Consider the following 10,483-nt stretch of genomic DNA (forward strand, 5'->3'; position numbering starts at 1 on the left):
GAGGCTGGTATATCTAGATCATAATAATTTTAACTATTCGTCTGTGCGTGCGTAGTGACCTGGATATATTTGACAGTGGACACTTTACAAAGTTAGAACAGCCTTACATTTTTATATCCGTTCTGGGGCATAATGCCAGGCAGAAAGGTAAATAAGCTCTAATGAGTCCTGACCTGTATGGCCAGGTCCTTCGCTGACCAGTCAGATTCCTCCTCCAATAATGCTCCACATGGCTTGCATGGAGTGTATGAAAGATCTGTCTGCATTAGAATCTCAACTTACTGCTAAAACTCAGCTAGGATTAGCAGAGTTGCCTAAAACTTGCAGAAAATGGGGCCAAATTTATTTTTTGTGCCATTCCTGACCTCAGCATCTCTTGCCTCCGCTTCACACAGTTCGTACTCACCTCCCCGTTCGGGACTGGACAGCGGATGAGTGACTGAAGGTTGAGAGTTGTGTGGGAGGAGACCAGAAATCAGGTCTTGGGTCGTGACATTTGCTAACGAAAATCTGCATCCTGGTTTCTTTCATACACAGGGCTCAAAACACAGCTCTGGCAGTGGAGGGTGGGGCCAAAGAGGCTTGTGGCGGTTTCCATGGCCGTTGGGATATTTTGTTCATCTGGCTTTCAGAGGGGAATGGTGATGTGAGGGGGAGCGTGGAACGATTTTAAAACCATACCAGTCCTCCCACAACACTGAGGTTTTCTCTCATCTGTGAATCAACGTTCCTTGCTGGGGGGAACCCCTGCATCCCCTCTGAAGCTCTGGGGAGTGCAGGGCTGACTGCATTACAATTGATCAGTAGGGATGGACAGATATACTAGGGCGGCCCATCCAGTCTCTGCTTTATTTGTTTATTCTTCTGGTGTTGAGGCAGGTCACTTAACGGCAAGGGAGCAATCTGCTCTTTAAAGGCAGGAAAATCGGTGGTGCAGAAGTGTTTGTACATGGTCTCATTTGCCACATGAGAGAGGTTGGTGGGTATATGACAGAGGTCTATAAAATCATGACGGGTGTGGAGAAAGTAAACAAGGAAGTGTTATTTACGCCTTCGCATAACACAAGAACTAGGGGTCACCAAATGAAATTAATGGGCAGCAGGTTTAAAACAAACAAAAGGAAGTATTTTTTCACACAAAGCACAGTCAACCTGTGGAACTCTTTACCAGAGGATGTTGTGAAGGACAAGACAGGGTTCAAAAAAGAACTAGATAAATTCATGGAGGACAGGTCCATCAATGGATCTTAGCCAGGATGGGCAGGGATGGTGTCCCTAGACTCTGTTTGCCAGAAACTGGGAATGGGCAACAGGAGCTGGATCACTTGATGATTATCTGTTCTTTTCATTTCCTCTGGGGCACCTGGCATTGGCCACTGTCAGAAGACAGGATATTGGGTTAGATGGACCATTGGTCTGACCCAATAGGGCCGTTCTGATAAAAACTTTTAAGAAGTAGCGGTTCCTTGCACAAAATAAAAATCATTTTAAAATCTTGAAAGTAGGTCTTGGAGCAAGGATGTCCAGGACTGTGTGAGATGAAAGAATTACACTGGATTATTCAAAAGCTGAGGCTTAAGCCTCTGGGTGTCTCTGCTGACAGATCTCCTCTTGGATTTGGCTTCAGCTCTCTGCCCACCCCTTAGTAGCTAGTCAGGGGTTCTCGCAACAAATTTTTTGGTGGCCTCAGAGTGTGGCCACCAACTCTTGCTGGTGGCCGCACTGACACTTTTTCTGAATATTATTTATTTTTCCTAAATTAATAAAGTAATATGCACATCTCTACATCCAAATCATTGTCATTTATTTATGTAAGGCTTTGGGGTTTTTGCAGACTCAATAGTAAAAAGAATGCACATGTCTCTATTCTTTACTGGACTTAACTGAATAGAAACACAAATAAAGTGCTTTGCACGGTCTTGTCTTTTTTTATTTTTGTTTCTTTTGCTTTTTTGGTAAAAGTGTTTGTACAACAATTCTGAAGTAAATTTAAAAATGCTTTGACATAGTAGAAGTCCAAATAATAATGAAAAACATCTCTGAGCAGCTTGGGTCTGGGGAGGGGAGAGGAGGGGAGATATGGCTGTGCCTGCAGCTGGCCAGGGGCTCCTCTGGGCAAGTGCTGGGGCTTGGGGCCTTGGCCTGTCTTGAGCTCCTCTGGCTGGGGGGTGGGGACTCTGGGCTGGGGCAGAGGATTGGGGTGCAGGGGATGAGGGCTCCAGCTGGGGGTGCAGGCTCTGGGGTGGGGCCGGAGATGAGGGGTTCGGGGTGCAGGAGGGTGCTCCAGGGCAATGGCAGGGAGAGAGGACCCCCCCCCCCGAGCTCTCTCTCCCTGCAGCAGCACCTGGACTGGGGGGAAAGGTGCCTCTCCCCGCTGTGGCAACTCCGGGGCTGGGGCTGCAGGAGAGGCGCTCCTTTGCCCCAGCAGGTCTGGGCTGGATTTGGGCCTGGGGAGGGGCACTGAGGTTGCACCTGGGGCCAGCCCAGGCCGCACTGTTCCAGCTGCTGCAGGGCTGGGCTGCAGCAGAGTTGGGGCCGGTGGAGGGGCATCCCGGCCGCAGCAGGTTGGGGGCTGGGCTGGGTTGGGGGAGGGGCATCTCGTCCGCAGCAGGTTGGGGGCTGGGTTAGGTTGGGGTCGGGGGAGGGGCACCCCTCCCCCGGCTGGTCCCCGGGCGGGTTCCCTGAGTGCCTGCGTGGTGCTAAATAGGCTGCTGCGCGGCCATGCAGCTTACAGGGAACTTGGAGGGGCTGATGCCCCCCCTTCCCGGCTCAGGAAACTGCTGTGGCCCCAGGGAAACCCCCTGGTGGCCGCATTTGAGGAACTGTGAGCTAGATCATCCGTTGCTGTGATGCCAAAATATTGTTAGGTTGACAAGTACAAGACATTGGCATCTCCAGAGCAGGAGAGTCTACTTGGTGAGTTGTTGTCTGTGGACTGATTAAATTAGCCTTTGTAGCAATCCTCACTGATGTTTGCTCATTAAGATCGATCTCTCTCTCCCTCTCTCTCTCTCCCATCTCCATCCTCTATCTCAGGCATTTACGTGGCTCCCCATTACTGGCCTCACAATCTCTAGTGCCTTCATCTGCACAGCACCCCCAGGGGGCAGGGCAGGGCTATTGCCTCCCTTGTACCGAGGGGGAATTGACGCACAGAGAGACTAAGTGACTTGCCGCGGGTCACACAGGGAGTCTGTGCAAATTAGGGAATTGAACCTGGGGCTAATGTGCTAAGCACTGGACCGTCCTTCCTCTTGGTTTTACTGGTTACTGTTACCTGAGCCAGAAGAGCGAGAGAAACCTCTCCATTAAACAGCCAGATTTGTTAGCCTGGAAAGCAAATGATTAGGCAGTGGCTGAGTTAGACATTAGCAAATTTCCATCTATGTGCTTCCATTTTTAATGCCCTGGAGCGATGAAAGGCTGTATTAGAGCGCCACGATCCCTTGTACCCCATTGCTCACGTTCGCCTGTCGGCTCCATGGAAGGGAGGGAAAGCATTCAAATCTATTACCTTGGAGATGGCCCAGGTACTATTGGTTGGATTCCTGCCCTCTAGTTACAGGGTAGATAACGGGTAACAAGGCTTGGCAGGATTAGATTTTTGTCGGTAAACCTTGATTTCACCGCACATATACACACCGATGCACAAATAGTTCCATCAATGATCAGACGGTACAGCTAGGCAAAGTAAGGCAAATGCTGTTTGATAACTTCTTAGAGTTTGGCTGAAGGATATTGACTCTGTATATTTTGATATGGGATGTTGACAATTTGGGTTTTAACAGTTATAAAGCTTTAACTCGGGGGTCGGCTACCTTTCAGAAGTGCTGTGCCGAGTCTTCATATAGTCACTCTAATTTAAGGTTTCGCGTGCCAGTAATACATTTTAATGTTTTTAGAAGGTCTCTTTCTGTAAGTCTATAGTATATAACTAAACTATTGTTGTATGTAAAGTAAATTAAGGTTTTTAAAATGTTTAAGAAGCTTCATTTAAAATTAAATTAAAATGCAGAGCCCCCCGGACCGGTGGCCAGGACCCGGGCAGTGTGAGTGCCACTGAAAATCAGCTCACGTGCCGCCTTCGGCACACGTGCCATAGGTTGCCTAGCCCTGCTTTAACTTTTTGAATCTCAACATTTGCTGTCAAATTATTATTGCCTGAGACCTCTCCCCAGAATTTCCCACATCTGACCATTTAAAATGATAAAAATGGGGAGGGGGAGGCATAAACCCATAATTATGTGCAACAATGAAAATTTAAATTGATTAAAAAGTTGGGGGAGGTGAGGTGCTTAAAAATCAACATCCATGTTACCCGTCAAAGTTATGAAATAAGAAATACTGAATTCTGCCAGGCCCTACATATAACTTTGTTCTCCTGACGGCTACCTGAGTCTAAGCACTGGTTGGGCCGGATGCTCTCCAGACCCGTGCATACGGCCTGAGATCTGGCAGCTGACATACAAAGCAAGGGTGGGTATGAATTTGAGTCGTCGGACAATAAAGCAATGTAATTCCTATGTGCATAAGGAAAAAAGGGCTGGGAATTGAGGGGCAGAATGAAGGTGGTGTAGCAACATCAACTGAATTTTCTCATTTAAAATGTGTGTGCGTCTGCTCACTGCAGTATGCCAGTACCGGTATTGGGTTTACAATGGCGCCTTGGTGCTGGGCCCACACTCAGACTGTGGCCCCTCCCCATGCTCCGCCCACACTCCGCCCTGAGGCCATGCCCCTGCTCGGCCTCTTCCCCTGAGGCCCCACCTGCCGCTCTCCCCTCTCTGCCCCCTTTCCCCCCAGGCAAGCAGCAGGCAGGGTCCGGGGGAAGAGGCCAAGTGGGGGTACAGCGGGGGGCGGGGCCATGGTCAAGGTGCCGGGGCCCACGAAAGATTAATCCGACCCTGACCAATTAGGGCCCGATTCTGTGACTTACTCATGTGGAATAATACTGACTCATGAGAGTCCCATTCAGACATAAAGCCGGATGCCAGGATTGGGCCCTTGGCGTGTAAATAGCTACACCCTTAACTGTATCTTACTTGTCTGTGAATCCCAAGGCCAAGCTTTCCGAGAGGCGTATAGTCTGGTCCGGACATGCCTTTTCCCAACCCTGCACCTTTTCCTTGTGCTTTTAAGTTTCCCCTGTTTGCATTGTGCAGTCAGAGTCTGGAAGAGCTGGTCTGGTGAACTGGTCTGGAACAGTTGAACCTACCAAGAGCTTCACCTCTGGAAACCCAGAATGCAGTGGATTTATAGCATCTCAGTCCACTCAGCTCGCGTGGGGATCTGACCCTTTCTTGGGGGAACAACTGAACCAAAAACTGGCTTGACAAGGCGTTCTTCTCCAACAGATGTTGTGTGTCGTTTTTCTCCTGACAGGTGCACTTTGTAGTCAAACAAATGCTCAGACAGTACATCTCGGAGGGGGACGTGGCCTCTTTCTTTTCTCTCCTGGCTGTTCCTCGTGTGCAAAAACAAAGAGTGAGGGTATTTAATGCCTAATGTGCATCAGTGCAGCAAACTGTTATGGTTGCTTGGCAACAGCAGGAAACCTAGTTAACAACATTGGGGCAAGATTGAATCAACCGATAGATCAATTTTCAGGTGTGTTCTCAGCTAGGGTGACTTTCCCAGCATTTGCCTTGACCCCCTTGATTAGAGCAATTTGGTCTGTAAATTATGCACCGTAGCCGATTGGGTTTCCATTGAAATGAGGTACTTCCTGGAGAAACTGACCTCTGAGTTTACTGAAACCTTGCAGATATTCAAGGTTGAAACCAAGAATGTAGCTTGTGTGGGAGGCTTTGCTCCTCTAGAAGGGAATTTTCTTTCCAGAGATGTGGCAATAAGGTTCTTTCTCCTTTTTGTTCTTGTCTGACACCATGCAAATTTGAGAGCGACAAGGTAGGTGAGGAAATATCTTCTATTGGACCAACATCTGTTGGTGAATGGGACAAGCGTTTGAGTTTCACCGATCTTGTTGTCACGTCTTAAAGCTCTGTGTAGCTCAAAAGCTTTTCTCTTCCACCCACAGAAGTTGGTGCAATAAAAGATATTACCTCACCTACCTGGTCTCTCTCATATCCTGGGACCAGCACAGCTACAACAACACTGCAAACAACCATGTAAAATTGCTGAGGTGTGGTCAATTGGTGAGTTCTAATCCTCATCTCGGCTACTGACTCCATAGTCACTTAATCACTCTGCCTCGGTTTTCCCATCTGTAAATTAGGCTAATACTTGCTCAGTATGCTGGGCTGTTTTGAGGGTTAGTTAAATAAAGGTTTGTAAAGCACTGTGATTATGCAAACTGCTAAAGTAGTACTGAGCATTGTTAATACTATGGAAAACTCTTTAAACCATTCCTAGAACAAGAATATAAATTCTCTGCAGGTTTGGCATGTTGTAGGGTCTAGTAGACATCCACGGTAAATGTACTCAAATTATGGAATAGATTTGACAGATTTCATACACAGATGGCACTAATCCTCTCACCCATAAAGTTTGTTTAGGATCATATGGGACTTGTATCTAAAGCAACACAAACCTGGCCTCTTCTGCCAGTCTTTGCTTTTCTGCATGGCTCTGAGTTGGTGGCACGCACGGCTCTAATAGGAATTCTTTATCCAATAAGCGTTGTTGCTGCATTAGGGTGAAATGCATCCTAGTGCAGGGCCCCCCGTAAACACCACTTAAAGCCCATTGCTAATGGTGTAAGTAGGGTGTGGGGTGCTAGTCTACTCTGGGGTGAACTTCACCAGCAAATCTTTGGAGAGGAAAATTGTGAACAGTGAAATCAGCGAGGGCCACCTGGTGTTGCAAGATCCATTTCTCTGTGCAGCAGAAACTGACCAGCTGAGGGGTGTTCTGGAAATCAGCCACCTGATGCCCCATCTATCAGAGGAATCAGCCTGTCGCTGACAACAGTTGTTAACATGTTTCCACCGAACGGGTATTGAGATGGTCAAACTCCTAGGGCAGATAGGGGATCCTGCTTCCGGCATCCTTACAGAAAGGTGTGATTGAGGATTGCTTTCACTCCATCTAAAACTGTTGTTGGCATCAGGTCAGTTTTCTAGTGGGCTGGCTCCTTTGTCATCCTCTGGGGTCATTTGCTGTCCCTTGAGACCATCTTTCTCGTCAGGCTGAGCGTTTCTCTGCATCTTGCCAGGCCCTCGTGCTCTTACTTTTTAATCTACTAGGTTCTCCGACACTCCTCACATTCGCGAATGCAAACGTACCTCACACAATGGCCCTCTGCCCCCCAATTCCTCTTTGAATTTCCACTGCCACACACAGCTTGTTCCATTGGAGAGGTGACTACAAAGGCACAGCGCTTGTCTGTTTCGTTCTGGTGTTTGCAGGCAGAAAAAGGCCAGTGGAAAAGTGGTGCTTATTCAGAAAGCCCTGGCAGCATCTTAAATGTTCTATACATGCTGATCCCGTTGGCGAAGTAACAGCGTATTGTTTTCAATGTAGCTATGTTCCTTTTAGCCTTAAAAATGTCATTAGTTTGCAAGGAGGATGAGCTCTGGATCTTGCAAGACGCTGGGCCAGATTTTGCTCTCAGTTACACGGGTGTAATCCGGAATAATCACACTGAGTTCATTGGGGTTACTCCATATTCAGCATCTGGCTCATTGTCGCTGTATACTGGGTTCCTCTGGCGCATTCTAGGTTGAGCTGCGCTCTGAATTGCAGCATTGTTCAGTCTTTGTGCAGGTCTCGGTGGTTTGCTCAGGGCTCCAGACTTTATTTAGAAAGCAGTTTTCAGTTCTTCCCGTCCCTCCCCCAACAAACTGAGCCGTCTGGACATTTATTTTTGGACTTGTGAACCAGACTCGCTCCTTTCGGCTTGAATTGTTTTTGCTGACGTGCGCAGACTCAGCCATGAAATGGCAAAAGGGGATTCTCTGTTTAAGGCCTGGAACATAGCGCTTCTCTAAGGAGCAGAGTTGGGGGGGGGGGTTATAGTTTAGAAACAAAGTGATTGAGCACTTGATGGGCCAGGGTGCAAAAAAGTTGTTTTTCTCCTGACAGCACTTTAATGGGAAAATGTGTAAACGCCTGACGATTATTTAGGATAAAGCACTGTGCAGCGGGCAAATGGTTCTGAACAAATATCTACCCGTTTTAGATACGTCTACGGTGTCTATTGACTTGCTACCGCATGGCAAACACAACACGTATCACCCCAGGCACTTGACATGGCCATTCGGGAATGTATATTACGTGCGCCACTGTTTGAGAGAGGATGTTCGAAGCCTTGGGCAATGTCAGCACTCTAGAATTCTGCCAGTCACCGCCATGTGGGTCAGAGGTGTGATCCCTGAATAACACAGCTGGGACCACACTAGGGGTGCTTTGCCAGTATGATAGACTGCTAGTCCTAAACCGGTAGAGTGCTCCTAGTGTAGACATAGCTTGAATTTTTGTAGAATACTTCAATTTAAAATTCAACAATAAGATTCTCTTCTCAAAGCCCAAAGAGATTGTGTATCCCACCAAACCCTCCTTACCTTCTCCTGTTCTTTTCCTATACCCTTCCTGGAAAATGTCTCTTGTTAATTTAAAATAATCTCTCTCCAAATGGAAGCTTCCAATTGATATTGAGATAATGTGCTGATGATTAGCCCCCGTCTCCAAAAACCCTTCTCTGTGATCTTGGATGAAGCCCCTATACAGCATTGTCTACCCCAGGCAAATGGAGAAATGGTTGCCCATCTGTTTTTGCTCTTTGCTTTGTTTCTGTTTTATTATGCAGAGTGTCACTGAGTTTGGTTGCTCAAATGCCAAGTCAAAATAAACGTCTCGTGTGCGTGTGTTTGTGTGCGTGTGTGTAGTGTCTTCTGCTGTGGAGCTGTGACTAATTTGAGTTATTAAAGAAGGCCAAATCGGCAAGAGATTAGAGCTCTGAAGGGTTTGGGGATAGCGTAGGAAGATTAAATGAATTTGTGGGACTTTCAAATTATATTTCAGTCACGCAGCGGATATTTGGCTGAGTTTTTTGCAAGGTTTTCTCTTTTACTTTTGGTTTTTATTTATATATATTTTTAATATATAAAAAGACTTAATGACTGAGAGACATCTGTGGGCTTGGAAGTTGGAGAATCTACTTCTCTTGCCAAAAGTATTTCATGCCGTACTGTGGATATTTTAATGACGGTGGGGGGGAGAACATTGCAAAATGCCTCTCTTCACAATTTCCCCCCCTTCCCTTCAGTTTTATGGTTTCTGCTTTAGCTGTGTAACTCACTTCTTCTTTTTCTGTGTATTTTTTTTATTGGCTGTAGCGAGGACAAACCTCTTTCCTTAGTTGTCTGCGACAGTTTTTAAAAAATGTTTTGTTTTATTTTTTGGGTTGTAGCCGTATTCGCCCAGTGATAGATCTGGTCATTATGCGGTGTCATTTTAGATGTTTGCACTGCACCAAAAGCAAAGGAAAGCGACTGCAGTATAGTCTGTGTATTGAATAACAATGTTTTCCAGCAAAAATCTGTTAATCAGATGTTTTTAATCAGAAACATGAGTTTTAGGGAGGCAGCCGGTAAACTGCCTCCAACACAAAGAAGTGATGGATCAGATTTCACTGGTTATCTGTTTATAGCCTTTTATTATTCGGAAGACTGCTACGCAATGGAGTAAGATTGACCTTTCAATATAAAATAGAGCCGATGCATTCCAGTAGGTTTCAGCCCCCCCGCATACTTCTCCAATTCAAGTTTCCTCTCTAGAAGAAGCTGGTTTCTTTCTTGAGGCTTTGTCACAATAGCCTTCTTTTCCACCAGGGATGGCTGGCAAAGATTCCAACTTTTAAAGCCCCTCAGTACCACACCTGACTAGCCAGAAGGGTCACACTGGAGCAATGAGAGTCAAGTTTGCCTGTTTTTTAAAGCACGGCTGCAACACTGTTATTGTGTATTGGGGGCAGAAATAGATGATTTCCTGCTAACCAAACGTGATCCAAACTCTGCTGCCTGAACTGTTCAACCATTGCCTGGCTTGGGACTCTCTAACTTCTTTTCGATGTTTCTGTAGTACCCATGTTAGTCGTGCACTCCTGAAGTTTGGGATTTGACTCTGTGGAGGAATGTGAGGTGTGACTGCTGTGATGAATTTCATTGATCTTGCTGGGTAAGATTCCCAAGCTCTTTATTCTAATGGGGTTGGCTGACATTGGAATTTTGTGTCTCCTTGATATTGCGCGGGCTCAGACTGCCATGGCGTAGTTTGCAGAATCCTGCCCATTGCCTGTTGGTCTTAATAATTGTGCGCTTGATCCTGCGCATTGCTAAGCATCCTCAACTCCTTTTAACTTCAATGGGAATTGAGGGCACCCGGCTGCAGGCTGGGGCCTGATGTTTGTGAAGGAAGCTTTCTTCTTGGGAATTATTTCTCATTCATAACTGCGGTATCAGAGCATCACACTCGAAGTGTGTGTGTGTGTGTGTGTGTGTGTGTGTGTGTGTGTGTGTGTGTG

General features: G+C 46.7%; 1 protein-coding gene across 1 annotated transcript in view; it reads left to right on the forward strand.

Annotated features, from left to right (window-relative positions):
• The first annotated feature begins 6,135 nt into the window (after positions 1 to 6,135).
• ZSWIM5 (zinc finger SWIM-type containing 5) overlaps positions 6,136 to 10,483 on the forward strand; it is a 67,221-nt gene continuing 62,873 nt past the window's right edge. The window contains exon 1 of the mRNA XM_026651970.1: positions 6,136 to 6,155. The gene's annotated coding sequence lies outside the window, so the exon portion shown is untranslated. The remainder of the gene's footprint in view (positions 6,156 to 10,483) is intronic.

This window comes from Terrapene carolina, unplaced genomic scaffold, assembly GCF_002925995.2.
Source record: "Terrapene carolina triunguis isolate 2854851 unplaced genomic scaffold, T_m_triunguis-2.0 Scaffold110, whole genome shotgun sequence".
Taxonomy (NCBI): domain Eukaryota; kingdom Metazoa; phylum Chordata; order Testudines; family Emydidae; genus Terrapene; species Terrapene triunguis.